This window comes from Macrotis lagotis, chromosome 6 (genome assembly GCF_037893015.1).
Source record: "Macrotis lagotis isolate mMagLag1 chromosome 6, bilby.v1.9.chrom.fasta, whole genome shotgun sequence".
NCBI classification, from domain to species: domain Eukaryota; kingdom Metazoa; phylum Chordata; class Mammalia; order Peramelemorphia; family Peramelidae; genus Macrotis; species Macrotis lagotis.
The window spans coordinates 108,031,598-108,052,787 of NC_133663.1; positions in this window are offsets into that span (position 1 = coordinate 108,031,598).

The window sequence follows — 21,190 nt, forward strand, 5'->3', positions numbered from 1 at the left end:
ATATAATCTATACAAATATTTTTTCAAAGTCCTTATGAAATCTAAAAAAGGAAAATAGAATTGTTGTTAATCTAAATATACTGACATGTTATCAATAACAACCTATGCTCCAAATGTTATCAAATGTAAATTAACAAAACTATTATCAAAAATGAATTTATGCTTGGTTACACAGTGAAATTAAACTCTATTGGATAGTTGTGTTTTTGTAGTGGCATCCATGAGACATTAAAAGACCTATATAAAGTTTTCTTATGTACTGAGTTGATATAATTTATGGAAGATTAGGAGGAGTTATGGATGAGAAAGGCATAGAAAAGGGCATTCATGTTTCTATTTGCATATGGAATAGCAATAGACCTCATAATACAATCCATGCTCTATTCAACTTTATTTATTTATTTATTTGTTTGTTTATTTACTTAGTTATTTATCTATTTGTTTATATGTTTATTTATTTATGTTTTTGCAAGGTGATTGGGGTTAAGTGACTTGCCCAAGGCCACGCAGCTAGGTGATTATTAAGTGTCTGAGGCCAGATTTGAACTCAGGTACTCCTGACTCCAAGGCCAGTGCTCTATCCACTTTGCCACCTAGGTGCCCCCTCTATTTCAACTTTAACACATCATTCACAAGTTTTGAGATCTTAAGCAGGGCATTTAAATTCTCTGGATGTCATTTTTTTTAATGGAAAATGATGGAATTGACCTAGAATTCAGGGTTGTCCAATCTTACTTTAAAAGTTTTAATTGAAAAGGGGTTTTTTTGGCAGCTTGGCTTCATTTACTAAAGCATTTAGTAAACCCATGGTGGCCCACATAAAATCACTCAGTGGGGCTACATGCAACCACATTTTGGACAGCCCTGGAATAGATGATTATTATAGTCAAGACCTGTATTCAAATTTCACCCCAAATATTTACTAATTGTGTGACCACTGATAAATCAATAAACATATGCTCCACCTTCCTCAAAAAATGGGATTGGATGTATTGACCTCTAAGGACTCTTCTAGCTCTAATTTGATGGTCCTATAAGATACCATCTAATGACTTTTATTTTTATTCTCATGTTTATATGTGTATCATTTGTGGGCCATTAAGAATGGTTTTATAGACAGGTAGAAAGTACTGAAAAATTTATGTCTAAATATATTCTTCTTGAATGTCTAAGACATAATTTCTTTCAGTTAAAATTTTTTTTTGGAAAAAATTAAAAAATAGCACCTCAACTTATTATTTAATTGTTAAAAGAGACGAGAAGTCACAAAAATGCATTTTAAAATATTTTATCCTATCAATTTTTCTTCTATTATCTTTAGTAAGGAATTCTTACTATAATAATTGTTTTATTTTAATTGTGCTGAGGAAAAAAAGCAATATGATACAGCTGAAAAATTGTTAATACCATAAGTCTTTCATAATACTTCTTATCACATTAACACAGGGATGGTGATTCTGTTTTTGGCAGTTCACTGTCTACAATCTTGCAAGTTCTAAGGAATCATGAATATATAAATATTGGTGAATAAGGGCTCTTGTTGACATTCTACCACAGCTTATTAGCTGAGGTTAGGGGTCTGTCTTGCCTGAAGTTGTATTTTCTTAAGGAATCTACTATTGACATCTATAGAAAATACCACAAGAAATTTGAACTTCTGCCAGGTACTTATTAGATCATAAAACATGTGTTTCTCTTAGTTTGCCATGAGACTAGTACTGAAGGCCAGTTAACTAGAGGTATCTACATTTACCTTAACAGGAAGGAGGGAAGTATATAGTACATGTTATATCTTCTATATATGCAGCCTTCCTACTGAATCCTCAGAAGCTGATGTATTTTGCATTGGCAATAGGTCATTCTGTAGTTTTGTCTTCAGAATGCTGTTTTGTATTCTGCCTTCCTTTTAAATACCTGGAAAAAATGTTTTTTAATTCTATCAAGTAATCACAGCTGTTGAGTTCCCCTATTCACCAGAGGATTCATTCAGCTCAGCAGAGAAAAGAAACATGTGTACACTTGGGTAGGGGTGCTTGAAGGACAGCTAACAGAGCCATTTATTGAAAGTATCAAATAATTCTTAGATCAGAAAACCAAAAAAATTAGCATACAGGATAAAAAAATGTTGTAACTCTAATTTAGGCAGGATGTAACCTAGGTCAACAAGTTTAGGAACAGGGCTCTCAACAAGTGAGGCCATGAATGACACTGTTGTGTTATCAAATCAAAGTTTCGTGGAAAGCCTTCAGCTTGAGGGTCACCAGAGCTTAGGTGTTTTAGTCATAACTGACCTTCTAACCCAAACTCACCTGAGCAGCCATCAACACTTCCCCCCTTTCTGTTTACACAAGTTTACAATTGCCCAACCTGATGTTCAACCTGGGTTATACAATTCTGAATTCTATTGATAGCATATATAATAGCTTTGGTTACAGAAAAAAAAATATTTTGATTAAACTTGAAAAACAACAAAGTAGAAACATCAAGGGAATCAATATAAGACACAATTGTACCAATGCTGAAAGAGGGTGGGATGATGAAACCAATTATCTTATCAGTTGTCTTTTCAGGAATCAAGTCTCACTGGGAGACTTCCTAGATGTCTTTAGCCAACTTATATACAAATCATCAATACCAAAAGATACAGTAGAATTCCCAAACAGTCAATTAAAGTGATTCCTAACCTTTTCCCACTCCCATTGAATATCATTATACTCCAGGATGGTAACACAAATTTGCATGTATCCATATTCACTACTAAGCATCAGTCAGAACTCTACCATATGCTCATACCATCTCCTATAGAAACTACTGTCTTCTTCAAACCCTCTAACATTTGCAAAAACTGCTTATCAATATCTGACTGTCTTTGGAAGCCCAAACTTACAATTTGTACATTAGAAATAGGCAGGGCAAGTGATACAGAGGAGTCTATAAGAGATACAAACATAATAAGTACAACTACAAAACAACTAATACATCTCTTAAACCTTCCAGATGGGAGGTTCTCCTGTCATTGAATTAATTCAGCAAAACCATGACTGGATTGTTACCATCCTTTGGTTTTTAACATCTTGAATGTGAAACCCACACTCTTACTTAGAGCAAAGATAGTTTTTAAAATGAGAGACAAACAACAAATGATGAATATCATAATTACAACAATGCTGAAAACAGAAATAATATATGTAGCCATGTACCAATTACAGGTGGAGAAGACAACCAATCATACAATTTCTTGATCCAATCTATATATTCTTCCCTAGCACAAATTGTTCATTACAGAAGTTTGTAATGCATTAATCAGATGATAAAGATTTTCATAAAGTTTTCTGAGTGTTAAATATTCTAGTAACATTTTATGAAAATTCTTGAGTATATTTTGCTTCTGTCTTTTTCTCAGTAATGATCATAAATTCTTCTATATGGGGTGTAATATTATTTAAGCCAGAAAAAATTATACCTAACTTCTCAGCATCTCTTCTTTGGCATTTGCAGTAGTACATTTGTTATATCCCAAATAATTTTCAACTTCCCCTATAAAAACAACTTCAGTCATACTTTTCTCTCCATAGTATAATTTTCAATATAAGTCCACTATTCAATTCCTTTTGCAGTCCCCAAATTGTTCATAATTAATATAAACATCACAAGTTGTTCTAATAGTCCATTTTGAGCTTTCCTTTTTGCGTAGTCTGTCCTTCCTTCTCCTCTTAAGCTTTCTTTTTTGATTTCTTAAGAGTAAGTTATTAATTTTCTGTATTACTTTATCATCTGGTCTGCACAGTCTGATGTTTCCTTCTGGCATCCAGACAGCTTCTCCATCTGTGGACAAAACAAAAATATACCCTTGACCCCAGGTTAATAAGTGATCAAGTCCTTTCCAGTGTCCATGTTTTGTATCCTTCCACATTGCTCTATGAATACTTTTTAGGGGTATTATGTTATCTATGGTAATTTTGTAACCAAATTGTTTTTCAGTCATGGCTTATTCTTATCATCCAAAATCAAACAATTAATGAATACAAAGCTTTATTTAGGCATGTCCAGTATCTGCTCTTCCACATTCCCCCTTTTATGTTTATATGGGAACATTTTGAACAACCTTTTCTTTCTCTCAATTATAGCTTGATCCGTGGGATTATAAGGAATGCCTGTTATACATTTTATATTGTAATATAGGCAGAATTGTTTAAATGCCATAGAAGTATATCCAGGGCCATTATCTGTTTTTATAGATTTTGGTATCCCTGCAAAACAATAAAATAAATGATCAATCACACCTTGAGAACCTCTGAACTTTGTGCTGTTGTCATGTATAAGAAATAAATGTATCTACAGTAAAATGAATAAGTTTTATTTTTCCAAGAGGTGCATAATGAGGCACATCCATCTGCCATAATTCATTATGAGTCTGGCCTCTAGAATTCTCAAAAAAATTTGGAGGGGTAGGTAATACCCCTTTGTGGACAGGATTTTGCTATATTCCTAGCTTGCTTTCTGGTGATTTTAAATTCTTTCCTTAATAAAGAGGCACTCTGATGATTTTTTTTAATAAAACAGTTTGACTTACTCTTCTATTAGGCTTATAAGAAGTAGAAGGGTTAATTGATCAGTCATATGATTACTTTCATACCTATAGGTCCAGGGTGGGAATTTATGTGTTCAATAGAAAAGGAATTGTATCTAATTCTAATAACTTCTAGTAATTCTTTAAAGAGTTGATGTAATATTACATCAGTGTTATGATTAATACAGGCTGTTTCTATGCATCTGATAACATGATCATCATACTTACTATCTGTAAAAATATTAAGGAGTTGTGGCCATTCTCTTAATACACATAATATAGCATGTAATTTCTTTTCTATTATTGCATATATACTTGAACTTACAGGTTTAGAATAAGGTCCATCACATTGTTTAAAAATTTCAGGGAACCCAGAGGGTCATAACTTCTGATATTTCCCCTCATTATCTCTGCAAACAATCAATTATTAATTCTAGGCTTAGATATTATTACAGTAAAATAGTTTATATAGAGAAAACTAGATCACATAACTTTTTTCAACATCTTGATCATCAGCAAGTTATCTATGTGCTATATATTTTTAATTTCCCAATCATCTTTCAGAGTCCCTCACATATACTCAATATTATTGGAAATAATTTCAGTTAAGATATACTTTCTAATCTCTTATACACTCTTCTTCTGAGTTTACCATTTTACTTCTTTGAAATTGAACATTTCAGTCTTAACCTGACATCTCATTCTCTTAAAGCTAAAACAAAGCAGGTTCTTTCAATGTTAATCTTAGACTTGGATATCTTTCACACCCAAATTTCTTTCACATCTCTGTATTATAAGCTTATTTTCCTCTTATTCCAAATACACTCATATTTTCAAAAAGAAAATAAGATTCTCTATGAATTTAGTTTTATATATGTATATATATATATATATATATATATATATATATATGTATATGTATATGTTTCAAAAAACCCAGTGTAAATTTTTACCAAAGTCAGGGTTACAGGATACACATATAATTTCTAATATATATAATTTCATAGACATGAGATGGAAAAACAAAGCTCTTCACAAACTCTCTGGGCCAAATAAAAGACCTTGAAAGATATAACCTGTTGGCAAGGTATTCTCTAATTTTCTTAGAACAAATCGTTACAAATATGATAGATGACACTTTAATTCATTCATATTTTATTAATGGAACACAATTTTATATTTTTTCAAAAAATGCTTGAATCTGTTCTTATACAAAGTTTACTAATTATATGTAACATATTTTCAATTTAAACTATATTTCCTTTTCTCCCTAAAACTTTCCAATAATGACATTCTTAGGACCAGATGATCCTAAAAAATTTTTTTAGATTTTTGCAAGGCAAATGGGGTTAAATGGCTTGCCCAAGGCCATACAGTTAGGTAATTATTAAGTATCTGAGGTTGGATTTGAACTCAGGTACTCCTGACTCCAGGGCTGGTGCTCTATCCACTGTGCCACCTAGCTGCCCCTAAAAATTTTTATGATTACAAGATTTTCTTTGTAGTTCTCTTAATAATCTTATAAATTCCAAAACTCATACTCAAAATTACCTTAAATTATTTTCTGTTTCAAAATATGAAAGTTTGCAAATTCTTTTTATCTGTATCAGTGCTATTCTAACTTCTCAATACTCTACTTATAAGAGCTTTCTATCCTCACTGACAAAATGATGTTCTAGGAATTGGAGATTCTCCATATTTTGTTATATCAAAGTAATATGGATAATTCTTTACCTTTACTGTGTATTATTCTTCTGTTACCCCAAGTTATTTTGAATATATGAACTCTATCCTGTTTTTTAGCAATTATAAATCCTGATTAAAAGCACATAATTCAGAAGTCTGTGCTAACAAAGGTTTTGGCAGAGTCCCAGCCTTATCAAGGTCATTATGACTCTATCTATTTTAGCATTCCCATTAGTTCTATTTCCTCCTATGACTCTTCAGGAGCCAAAAAACATTAACCCAAAAAAGAATCAGTATAAATTTTTACAAACCCCTTAATTCAGTTTCATATATTTTCAGATAACTTTGTACAGAGGATTACACATTATAAATTTACCCAATGTGAAGACACAGTTAACATTCACTTAGCAATTGCTTTCATGTCAAACTTTTATTTTATGGGGATTATTACTTTTCCAATCAATTCACTGCCAGATATTGCAAAAGTGGCACTTTAATGCAATTTTCAGATTATCCCAACCTCATTTAAACACCTATCTTCATATAGACTATAGCTCTCTATACTTTCTTATCTTACTACATTGATTTGTAAAATCACTTTTCAAAGTTCCCCAAAATCCATCTCATATTTATGCAAAGTCAAACCTCTCATATTTACTTTCTACTTTCCACATGCTTTAACCAACTTCCATACTTCAAAAATGGTTAAAAAAAAAACTCTTAGTAGTCTCTATATGCCTTTTCATTTTTCCTTGCAGCCCTTTTTTCTTTATCCAAATCTTGTCAGAATCCATTACTCAGACTGAACTACCTACACATTCCCTTAATATACTGTTTCATTATTCTTTTCCATAAACTCTTTTAGTGACCAGTCAAGAAAAAATAATTTTAGGGACAATTACATTTTTACTAGGTCCCTTATAAGTATAATTTGCCAAATCAGTAAGTAAAACTCTATTAGACAATCAGAGCAGAAAACAAACAATAGAAAATAATAGAACTCCTTTCTCAAAAAACAATATGATCTTCAGGACAATCTCTTGTGATGTTTAAACATGAGTTTTTGGAAAAGAAAAAGATCCAATTTTGAAAGGAGCAAAAGGAAACAGGATTGGCCAATCATAACACAAAGATATGAAAGCAGGTGTGACCATGCAGAGATAGCTAAGAACTTTTCCTCCACCTGTATTTTAAAACTAACATATATAAAACACAACAAACAGAATCAGAGCACTTTGAATCAGAGAGATCCCTGAACTCTGGGGAAAACCCCACCTTGATCTCACACTAGTGAAAATACAGAGAACATTCCATTTATCAAAACAAAATACATTTTTCATTACAAAGGTATTAAATTTTAACACTTCTGGATTATAACTAGTATAACTAGTATATATGAGAGGGCAAATGGTCACTCAAAAATCTCTTAGCCTAATTGGAATATCCCCTGTCCCCCTTCTTGAAACAGAGTCAACCAAATAAATTCTTCTTAAGGGGAAAAATCTTAAGTCTTTTCTGGGGGGGTGGTGGAACCTTCTGTTCTCAAATCCCCACTTGACCCATAATTTTCTGTAATAACTAATATTATCAGAATTATATATTGATGACTCAGATAGAATGACTTAAAACACTTCTTCCCTAAAAAGGGGGACAGGAAGGAGACAGGAGGAGGGTAGGGATTGAATGGGGTAAATCTCATTACATTAAGAGGTACAAAAGACCTATGGAAATAGTGGGAAAGAAGGGAGGATATGAGAAATATCTGAATCTTCCTCTCATCAGACCTGGCTTAAAGTTAACTTACATGCACAATCAGTTAACTTAAAAAACATCTTACCTTTCAAGTATTAAAAGGGACAAAGGGGAAGGGGAACAGAGACAGGGAGGGGGAGCAGAAGGGGAACTAACAGAAGAAAGGGAAGGGAAAAAGGAAAAGGGGAAAGAAAGGGGAGGGGTGGATATAGGAGGGCAAACAAACTGAAGGGGGGTGGTATTTACTGGGGAATATGGATAAAGGGAAAAAAGGGGGGAAAATACAAACAGAGGGAAGACAGCAAGGAGGGCAATAAAGAGTTAGTAATCATAACTTTGAATGTGAATGGGATGAGTTCTTCCTTAAAACATAAGTGGGTAGCAGAGTGGATTAAAAACCATAATTCTACAATATGCTGCTTACAAGAAACTAATTTGAAGCAGAGAGATACATACAGAGTAAAGGTAAAATGTTGGAACAAAATGTATTTTGCTTCAGCTGAAGTATAAAAAGCAGGGGTAGAAATCCGTATCTCAGACAAAGAAGCTGCAAAAACAGATAGTGTTAAAAGAGATAAGGTAGGAAACTATATCCTCCTAAATGGTACCATAGACAATAAATTGATTTTAATATTGAATATGTATGCACCCAATGGGGCAGCATCCAAATTCTTAGAGAAGAAGCTGAAAGAACTACAGGAAGACATAGGCAGCATAACTCTACTAGTGGGAGACCTCAACCTCTTGCTCTCAGATTTAGATAAATCAAATCATAAAATAAACAAGAAAGAAGTTAAGGAGGTAAATAGATTATTAGAAAAACTAGATATGATAGATCTATGGGGGAAATTGAATGGGGATAGAAAGTAATATGCCTTTTTCTCTTCAGGACATGGCAGTTATTCAAAAATTGACCATATTCTAGGACATAAAAACCTAATGATCAACTGCAGAAAGGCAGATATAGTGAATACATCTTTCTCAGATCACAATGCAACAAAATTCATATGCAATATTGGGCCAGTGAGATATAGACCCAGAAGCAATTGGAAACTGAATAGCCTCATTTTAAAGAATGAATGAATCAAACAACAAATTATAGAAAGAATTAATTATTTTATCCTAGATAATGACAATACTGAAACAATATACCAAAACCTATGGGATTCACTCAAAGTGGCTGTGAGGGGATATATTATATCTATTTTTTAGGTTTTTGCAAGGCTTGCCCAATGCCACACAGCTAATTATTAAGTGTCTGATGCTGGATTTGAACTCAGATACTCCTGACTCCAGGGCCAGTACTCTATCCAATGCACCACCTAGCTGTCCCCTAAAGGATATATTATAACTTTAAATGCTTACTTGAATAAATTAGAAAAAGAAGAAATCAAGGAACTAAATATACAACTAAAAAAATTAGTGAAAGAACAAATTAAAACCCCACAATTAAATACCAAATTAGAAATTCTAAAAGTTAAAGGAGAAAATAATGAAATCGAAAGTAAAAAAGCTATCAAATTAATAAATAAAGCCAAGAGTTGGTTTTATGAAAAATAAAACAATAAAATTGATAAACCTCTGGTCAATTTAATTCAAAAAAAGAAAGAAGAAAACCAAATTGCTAGTATTATAAATGGAAATGGTAAACACACCCCCAATGAGGAGGAAATTAAAGAAATAATTCAGAATTATTTTTCCCAACCCTATGCCAATAAATTTGACAATGTGAGTGAAATGGATGAATATATACAAAAGTATAAATTGCCCAGATTAAATGAAGAGGAGATTAAATACATAAATAACCCTATCTCAGAAAAATAAATTTAACAAACCATCATTGAACTCCCTAAGAAAAAATCTCCATGGCCTGATGGATTCACAATTGAATTCTACCAAACATTTAAGGAACAATTGGTTCCAATTCTATATAAACTCTTTGAGAAAATAGATGAAGATGGAATTCTGCCTAACTCTTTCTATGAAACCAATATGGTGCTGATACCTAAACTAGGAAGAGTTAAAACAGAGAAAGAAAATTATAGACCTATCACCTTGATGAATATAGCTGCAAATATATTTAATAAAATCTTAACAAAATGAATATAACATGTTATCACTAGGATAATATATTTTGACCAAGTAGGATTTATCCCAATAATGCAGGGTTGGTTCAATATCAGGAAAACTCTTAGTATAGTTAATTATATCAACAACAAACCTATCAGATATTAAATGATTATTTAAATAGATGCTGAAAAAGCTTTTGACAAAATACAGCACCCATTTCTACTAAAAACATTAGAGAGTATAGGAAAACATGGTTTGTTCCTTAGAATAATATATAGTATCTATCTGAAACCATCAACAATCATTATAATTAATGGAGAGAGGCTAGAGTCATTCCCAGTAAGAACAATGGTGAAATAAGGGTGGCCATTATCACTACTATTCAATATCATATTAGAAATGTTAGTTTCAGCAATTAGATAAGAAAAAAGAAATGGAAGGAATTAAAATTGGGAAGGAAGAGACAAAACTCTCACTCTTTGCAGATGATATGATGGTATATCTAGAGAAGTCCAAGAAATCATCCAAAAAACTACTGGAAACAATTAGTAATTTTAGCAAAGTTGTAGAATATAAAATAAACCCTCATAAAACCTCAACTTTTCTATGGTTGACTAGCAAGATACAGCAGGAAGAGATAGAAAGAGAAATCCCATTCAAAGTAGCCTCAGACAATATAAAATAGCTGGGAGTCTATTTGCCAAGGCAGACTCAGAAACTTTTTGAAAACAATTACAAAACACTTCTCACCCAAATTAAATCAGATTGATTTAAATAACTGGGTAAACATCAACTGCTCATAGATAGATCGAGCTAATGTAATAAAAATGACAATTCTATTTCCCTACCAATCAAAATTCCAAAAAATTACTTTAATGTAGAAAAATTGCAATTATATTCATATGGAGAAATAAAAAAATCAAGAATTTCCAGGGACTCAATGAAAAAAAGTGCAAAAGAAGGTGGCTTAGCTCTACTTTATCTAAAATTATTTTTCAAAGCATCAGTCATCAAAACTGTCTAGTATTGGCTAAGAAAAAGAGTGCTGGACCAGTGGAGTAGACTAGGTGCAATAGCAGGAAACAATTATAGTATTCTGCTGTTTGATAAACCCAGAAAGTCCAGCTATTGGGATAAAAACTCTCAGATATTTAATTCCCCTGTTCAACAGGGGCTTCATTCAGCTCAGGAGAGAAAAGAAACATGTGTACACTCGGGTGGGGGTGCTAGCAGGACAACTAGCAGAGCTATTTATTGAAGGTATCAAACAATTCTTAGAGCAGAAAACCACAAAATTAGCATACAGGACAAAGGGAAGGATGTAACCTAGGTCAAGAAATTTGGGAACAGCCCTATCAACAAGTGAGGCCATGAATGACACAGTTGTGTTATCAAATCAGAGTTCCATGCAAAGCCTTTAGCTCGAGGGTCACCAGAGCTTAGGTTTTTTTTTTTAGTCATAACTGACCTTCTAACTCTAAATCACTGAAGCAGCCATCAACACACAGCAACACACAATATGTTGCATTATGATATTTTGCAACCAAGCAAAGCTGGATTTCTTTCTTTATTTAAACTATTCTCGACCACAAGTGTTTAAAAACATCTCAGCCAATTAATAAATCCTTTTTCAAACAGACAAAAGGCAGTCAATAACAACATTTTTTGCATCATGAACCTATTTGTATAACTTTAAGGAGCAGTACATGAAACATTATGCAACAAAATCTCTTTATAGAATAATAAAAGTGATGGTAGAGATGAGGGAAAAAAAGACAAATTTTGAGAAACATTGAGAGAAACCATTTCACTCAGTTATTCAAGAACATCCAAGGATGAAATTGTAATGAAGAAAGCAAAAACGGAAGAAAAAAGAAACAAGGTCTGTAAAGATTTCTAAAGTCTTTTTCCTCTTTAATGATCATAGATTTACAGGAAAAGACACAGGACCACAGACCATTCCCTGAAATATTTCAAAATTTGCAAAATATTTTGTATTTATTAATTAATTTATATTTTGTCATGTATAATTTTGTTATTCAATTTCAAAATTGTTAATGAATCATATTTGCAAGTATTGTTTTACTTTGTGAACTATTTTGATAATAAGCGAAGAATGCATAATGTATAATTTTTAGTCTTTTCAAATGAAAGGGTAAAGAAGTTGTGTATTCATTCTTTTTAGGGCATTCAAAATTATTTTATTTTTCCTTTATAATGATTGCTGTTAATATCTATCAACATATTTTTGGTAATTTAAGCCTTTCTAAAAATTCCATTTTTCAATATTTTTTCTATTTTACTTATAAGTCTCTATATCACTTTATAATATATTTTATTTTAATGTAATAGATTTTATGTATTTTATTTTTTGTTTGTACAGTTGAAAGTTTTAAATTTATTTTAAACTTTAATACAAAATAAGAAAAGACAAAAAAAATTCCAAATATGTAGTAGAACATAAAAATGATTCAATAAAAACAATAAACAAAAACAATAAATTTTCATTTCATGAAAACCTATATAATAAATATTATACATTGCTTTCAAAGTTAACTCACTTTGCTTTCTTCTGGGTTTTCATTTGTGTTCTCTTGTGAACTTTTTACTTTATCTTTTTTTCTGTTTCTGATTCTTCTTCACTACGTCTCTCACTTCTAGAGAAAGCTACAATTAAACACTGATTACATGCAGTGAGATATTTATAAACACATGTTTATAGATATATGCAGAAGTTTACTATGAATATTTCTACTTGTCACCACTTTCTTTGGAGGTAGACAGCATCTCCCTTCATTGGATCAAGACTTTCCATTTCTTTTTTGTAAACTAAACAGGTCATCATTTTCTACTCTATAACTATTCCTATAAAAATATATTTTAACTGAGAGATTGTGTATTAAAAATTTTCCCCAATTTTTTGCCTTCCTTTTATTTTAACTTATATTGGTTTTATTTATACAGGACCGTTTTAATTTAAAACAACTGAAATTGAAAGTAAGAAAACTATTCAACTAAATAAATCTTAAAATTTGGTTTTATAAAAAAAGCAATAAAATAGATAAATCTTTGGTAAATTTGATTGAAAATGAAGGAAAACAACTTACCAGAATCAAAAATAAAAAGGATGAATTTGCCACCAATAAAAGGAAATTAAAATAATAATCAGAACTATTTCGCTCTATGTATGTCAATAAATCAGACAATCTAAGTGATTTGGATTAATATCTGAAAAAAACATAAATTTCATAGATTAGGCAATAAAAATAATCCTATTTCAGAAAAAAGAAATTGAATAAACAATCAATAAAATCTGTCAGAAAATAAAAATCTTCAGGGTCAAATATATTCAACCAAATATTTAAAGAACAATTAATTCCAATCCTATGTAAACTCTTTTGGAAAAATAGATTAAGAAGGAGTCTACCTATGACATTAATGTGGTGCTGATACCTTAACTAGAAAGAGTCAAAACAGAGAAATAAAAATTATAGATCAATTTCCCTAATGAATATTTATGTAAAAAGCAAATTAAATATTAACAAAAAGATTATAGAAATTTATCTCTAGGATAATACACTATGATAAGGTTTTGTTTATACCAGGATGATAGGTTGGTTCAATATTAGGAGTACAAGGAGTCTAATTGACCATATCAATAACAAAACTAACAGAAATCATATGAATATCTCAATAGATTCTGAAATACTTTTGAGAAAAATCCAGTACCTATTCCTATTAAAAACACTACAGACCATAGGAATAAAGGAAGTTTTTCCTTAAAATGATAAGAAATTTCTAAACAATCAATCAATCATTACATTATATGTAGTGGGCTGGAAACATCCCCAATAAGAGCAAGGGTAAAACAGGATGCCTATTATCATCATTATTATTCAATATTGTGTTAGAAATCTTAAATTCAACACTAGCTAATAGGTGACAAGTTAAGATTTGACATCAGGTCTTTTTTTCTTTTTTAAAAATATTATTTATTTTCATCCAGTTGCACATGTATATTTTTAAGTTACAAAATTTCCTTCCACCTTCCCTTCCCACCCCCTGCCCCTCAGTTCCAAGCAGTCAAGTTAGCATTGTACATATATATTTTGATAAAAACATAACAGTTTGTTATTTTCAGTATGAGGAATTAGGATTAAGGGGAAGAGATACATAAGAGATAAATTTTATAAAGAGTTCATCAGATTCTGAAGGGTTTTTCTGCATGTGTTTTCTATTTTAGCCTTCTGGATGGGGATAACATAGTCCATAGCAGGTGTAACAACAGTTATCCTAGCTTTCTGAATTGCTGAGAGGATCTGCTTCTATCAAGGTTGTTCATCTCATAATATTTTGGGTTTTTTTTTTTTAGGTTTTTGCAAGGCAAATGGGGTTAAGTGGCTTGCCCAAGGCCACACAGCTAGGTACATCTCATAATATTGTTGCTGATGTGTACATTCATCTCTCTTGGTTCTACTCACTTGGCTCAGCATCAGATCCCATACATTATTCTATGCTTCTCTAGAGTCTGACCATTTATGGTTTCTTATAGAGCAATAGTATTCTATAGTATTCCTGTACCACAACTTGTTTAACTATTCCGCAATTAATGGGCATCCTTTCAATTCCTAATTCTTTGCCCCTGACATCTGGTCTTGATGGCTGTAATACTATCCCTCATTGTACCAAGCAATACTGCCTCTACCTCCACTTACCTAAATTTTTTCCATCTTCTTCAATTCTTAGTTATGGTTCAAGGTATTGCATTTTTCATCATAAGTCCTTTGAACTTGTCTTGGGGTCATTGTATTGTTGAGAAGACATAAGACATTCATAGTTCATCATCCCACAGTGTTTCTGTTATAGTATGATATGTTCTCCTGGTTCAGCTCATTTTACTTTTCATTAGTTTATATAAGACTCCAGATTTTTTTGAAATGGGCCTGCTCATCATCTGTTATTATACAATATTATTTCTTTACATTCATATTTCATAGTTTGTTCAGCTATGCATCAATTTATGGACACCTTAGTTTCTATTTTATTTTTTGCCACCAGAATAAAGAGTTGATATAAATATTTTTCTGCATGCTTTCCCTTTTTTATGATCTTTTTAGCATTCAGCTCTAGTAGTGGTATTGCTGGATCATAGAGTACATACAGTTTGATTACCCTTTGGGAATAGTTCTAAATTATTTTCAAGAATCATTTCCTAACTCTATTAACTAATTGGTATCTCAATTTGTATCTCAATTTTCCCTTATCCTCTTCAACACTTATCATTTTCCTTTTTTGTCATCTTAGCCAATCTGATAGGTATGAACTGATAATTCATAGTTCTTTAAATTTGTATTTCTCTAATCAAATGTAATTTAGAACATTTTTTTCAATTGTTATAGATAATATTAATTTCTTCACCTGAAAACTTTCTGTTCATATCCTTTAACCATTTATCAATTTGGGAATGGCTAGTAGTCTTATAAATTTGACTTTTTTCTCTGTATATATTTGAGAAAGGAGATTTTTAGCAGAGATATTTGTTGTAAAAAATGTTTCCCAGATTTCTGCTCTCCTACTCATTGTTGCATTAATTTTATTTGTTCAAAAATATTTTAATTTAATATAATCAAAATTATTTCTTTTATACTCTGTATCTTTTGTTTGGTATACATTTTTCCTTAATCCATAGATATGACAGGTAAATTATTCATTCCTTGATGTCCTGATTTTCTGATAGTATCATCCCTTCATGTCTAAATCATCACATCTTAATAAAAGTAAAGTTCGGGACTTTCCTGATAATAAGAAATTCTTCTGAAACAAATGTGAATTTTCTCCTTTCATCTCTTTCCTGTTTCATGTGATTTGCACTTGAATTTGTTCACTGAATCATATGCATGACAGTTGCTTTGAATGAATGGAGTGGCTACTGACAATTATTACTTAGAACTTTTTTGGTGGAATTCAAAGTTAGTTCTGTTTGTATTCTGGATAACTCTCTCCAAATAAGGAAAACAATTTTAATAACTCAAGGTGATACCTCAAAGTTTAATAGCATGTTTGATTTGACACATTCAAAATGTCATTAAGCAATTGAGTGAGCTATCCCAAAACAAATGCCAAGTTTGATAACCATCAGCTCGGCTAACATTCACCTCTGGGGCTATAAAAATAGTCATTTAATTTTAAAAAATCAGAAATTTCACACCAAGCCCAGTAATGCAGTTAAGACATGTTCTAAGGTGAGTTTTCTCAGTCATAGTGTATGGTAAAAATTTGTCTATCCTATGTTTCACATAATAATTTTCCCTAGAGAAAAACATTTTCTTAGTTTGAAGATGAAGTTACACATTAGTAGAAAATTACAAAACTCTCTAGAATGACAAAGCTTATTTCCCAAGCTTATAGGCAATATTATTCTCATGGGATCCCAGATGGGATGGTTAACAAGCTAATCACAATCTTATATACTTTGGATGGGAAGACATTAATACTAATACAATTTGAGTCAAAAGGGACCTATTTGCTTTGATATTCCTGAAATGACACTTAGATGGGATTTTTTTCTTTTGTTGCTTTCCATTGTCATAATCTCAGATATATTTCTAAGTCTTTCCCCAAGTCAAGTGGCAGAGATGTGTTTCTTTTAAGAAATGTCAAGGAAAGTATTACAGTAAATAAAAAGTAAAGGAACTCACAGATTTCCACTTGTTTCTAGAGAAGGAAAAAGTATAATTTGTAACTCTGGCACATAGTGACTAGTTTTCTGTAATAGTAGAATTGTGCTGCTTTGAAACATGATATTTCTTGCTTGTTATAACCATCTTTTAGTAAATATATAGGATAGTTGAATGATCTTTTCCTTTGGTGGAAAACAGTTAGTGGAATTGATTTCTATTTTATTTTATTTTTTTTGATCCAGAGAGTGGAGAGTAAGCAAGTTGATGAAAGATCTGGTTCATATCCTTTTGTTGTGTCATACCTATTCACTCATCTTTTTCTCTGTTCTAGAACAGATTTTTTTTTTCTTTTGTCTAATGCTGAAACATATTCTGGGTATGATCCTTTTTTTGAATTTTCTCCATAATCTTATAACAACAAATTATCCCCCATTTTTCTCAGAACTTCAACTTGACCTTTTTCCTAGGTCTTTCCTTGTCTGCCTGTCCCAAAAAAATTAGGGTAGCACTCAGGTGAATGACATGAAATATTAACATGTGTTTGAATGATTTGCTTATCCTTGTAGCTAAGCACAGCTATGGTACAGCAATTTAGTAAAAGATGTAGTTACATATTCCCTCCTTTGCCCCTACTATCCCATGGTGCAAAATTTTCTTAGCATAAAGAAGATAAAATTATAGCAATGTAATATCAACAAGCTGGCTGGGTACTTTTTTGAGGAGGAATTTCTAACTAGAATGGGTAAGTATCAAGCTCTGAATAGAACACGGAGCTTAGAGTCATAAGGAATGGAGTTCAAATTTTACCTCAGACATTTGACACTTACTAGCTGTATGACCTTGGAAAAGTCACTTAATTATGATTGCCTCCCATCCTGGGTCATTTCCAGTCATCCTGATTCATCTGGACCCACATGACTCTGGAGGAGAAAGTGAGGCTGGTGATTTAGCACAGCACACCCCTCACAAAAGTCTAGCTCATGTGTTGTCATGGTATCACCTCCCCTGATGTTATGATATTCTTTGAGAATGAAGGACAAACATCATCATCATTTTAAGCTTTTGATAAAATGAAAAATGAGTCAAATCACAAATTACAACTTTGAAATTCTATGTCAAACTTTTCATAAGTAATGTTATTGTTGGATGGGATTGAGACAGAGAGGCAAATTAGACAGTGTTGGTGGATATGTGAATTTTCCTAGCCCTTCTAGAAAATAATTTTGATTACCACACACTATTCAATTCACCAAAGTCTCTAAATTCCATGCCCTTGTACTCAATGATATCACTACTATGCATATGATCCAAATAGATCCAAGAATGAGGAATACACATATCTGTTCAAATGTTTAAGAGTAGTTTTTTAATTTTGTGCATATTGTGAAATAATACTTTTATAAATGAGATTCACACAATATTACTTTTGTATGCTTAAAAAGAATTAAATCATTTCAACTGCATGATTTGTATATATACATATGTATATATATATATATATATATATATATACATACACATACAGACACAAATGTATGTGTATGTGTGCAGTATTATTGTCTGTGTACTTAAAATTCAAATGTAAAATTGTTCATCTGGTGGTTCCATTAGATGGTACATGTGTCCAATCCTAATAGTTAGGAAAAAATATAATTTCTTTTGCTTGGAATTATTTGCTTTTCTACCAAGAATTTAACTAACCTTACTAGGAATAATTGTCCAATCATCTGCTTCCTTTTAGCCTTCAAGGGAGATATTATGGGAGGTACAAAGGCTAAGTAGAATAGAGAGCCTTGGGTTTGAGTCTGAACTTTAACAATTAGATGACTTGTGATGTGATAAGTGACTTAGTACCTCTGCCTATCCTTCTAGAGTACAAATTCCTTGAGGGCAAGAGTTATGGCAAAGACCTTACCCTTGGATTCCAGGCACTGAAGCAACACTTAAATGCTTGTTTATTGGTAAAGTGGTTATAAGGATCAAATTAAATAACAGATATGAAAGCCCTACTATGCAATTGGAAAAGTACTGTATAAAGAAAGGTAAACTGCTAGAGGGGATGGTTACAGATAGGAAACAAAATTCAAGAATGCAAATATAATATTGAACATTATAAGTCTAACTACATTAACTAACTTGAGTTCATATAATAAATATTTAATATTATTCTTATATTTATTGCATTGCTTCAAGAAAATTCTCAGGCTATCTAGCTTCCTATAATGTTTCAAAAGACTTCTTGTAACAAATTCTATTTTTTTTAAATTAGAAAAAAAATTTACATAAAACATTTTTAAATGTATGGTTCTCTTCCATTCAGATTAGAATTATTTGGATTCCAGAATAAAAAAAAATTCCTCAAGTAATTCCAAGTAAAGGTTACAGAAATGGATTACTGTTTATAGTTAATCTTTGACTAGAAAGGAGGAATTTAGAATGACATCCTGGTCCAGGAATTTTCAATGGGGGAACACAGTAAAAAGGGCTCAGGTCAGCAAAATTAAGAAGCGCTGAAGAATAAAAACTAAGAAAATTAAGAAATACTTCCAAGTTATGAACCCAACAATACCTACCATTTTCATAGCACTCAATAGTTAATGAAATATATTGGGCAATATTGTCACATTGGGTGAAACAATCAATCAATATAGACCAACTAAATAGAATAGCATTTTTTTAGATGAGGAAATACAGAGGGGGTCAGGGAAGTTGCATAAAATTATACAACTAGAGACTAGTAGAGACTGGACTCTTTTGAACAAGTTTAATGCCCTTTCTATTATATTCTGCTGCCTTCTTTATTGTGTCTGGAAAGAGGAGAATCAATGGGCAGAGGACAGGAGGTGGGTTCCCCTAGTAGTCTAGAGGTTTTAATCATATGAAGCAAAGAAAGGCAACATAGTCTTGTCTGGGCTAAATCTGTCAGACACATTAATGCACAAGCTGTTTGGTGAGAAAGCTTTCTAACTTATAAAATTCTCAAATTGGAGAAACAGTTCTTCCCAAGCAATTTCCAACTCGCATTTTATAGTAACAGAGGAAAAAATATGAAAAAATTCAATAGCATTGATAAAAGAACACAAAGACATAATTATAGTTGGGGTAAACAAAGGGATCAGTGTTAACATCAGAATAAACCTTAGGAGAAGTTCTAGCTCCCCCAAAAACTAATGCAATGAAGTGATGGTAAAGGCAAAACAAAACAAAACAAGACAATCCTCTTGTACTGGTTTCTCAGAAATTAAGGAACACATCATTTCTATCAATTTGGTTAATAAAAGAACATTCACTCTATGGATTGAGGTACCATTTTTGACTTTTTTGTTAATTTCTTATTTTTTAAGAATATATTGAATTTTGAGGACAGCTAGGTGTTGCAGTGATAGAGCACCAGCCCTGGTGTCAGGAGGACGTGAGTTTGAATCCAACCTCAGACACTTAATAATGACCTAGCTGTGTGATCTTGGGCAAGCCACTTAACCCCTATTGCCTTTCAAATAACTAAAAAAAATTAAATCCAGTAATACTGACAAGCATCAGTTCATCTTTGTCCCTTTTAACCTTACTTTTGCTCATTCATGCACATTTTGCAATGTTCCATTGAAACTCTTCTTTTTTATTTATATCACTGCCTTCTTGTCAAATCCTCCATCCTCTTCAAAAAAAAATTAACTTTCCCTTGAAGCAAAAAAGTAATCAAATAAAGTAAATTCATACACACATACATTCAAGAGAAACCTGTAGTTTCATGGTCCATCCTATTTTCTTATTTTTCTTGTTCTAGTAAAATGCCCATTTTATTTAGAATTTTTTTAGGTTCAGTATAAAAATTAAAGAAACAACAAAATCAATCTGCTTTAATTACTATAATGATATCCTAGTTAAGGATTTAAATTGAAACAGTAACTAGAGGGAAACCATTGTCTTTTGTAGCTAGGTGGTGTCTGGGTATCATCAACAGACCAGTAGAATGGCATCCCATAGAAGAATAGCATGTGGTCGTGACCAAGAGATAAGTGTTGTGCTGTATAAGATTGCAAAGCAATACAGTCATCAAGAAAAGGTTTAAGATATCAGAAACACTGTTGTGTTGGTGCAATACCCTTATTTATACTTATCTTGGTCACATTTCATCATATGCACTTTAACTATATATTTCCTAATGGGAATTACTCTCTGTGACCTCTATATTTGTCCAATGATGCTGTTGTATATTTGAGAAGATATTTTATCACTTTTTAAAAATGATTTTGATTTGAACTGATTATAATCTCTTCCTGACTATTGGTAGGAACTCAAATGTTCTCATTTTAGGAGAAAAATGTCGGGGCGGCTATGTAGCACAGTGAGGGGTGGCTAGGTGGCCCAGTGAATAGAGCACCGGCCTTGGAGTAAGGAGTACCTGGGTGCAAAGCCAACCTCAGATACTTAA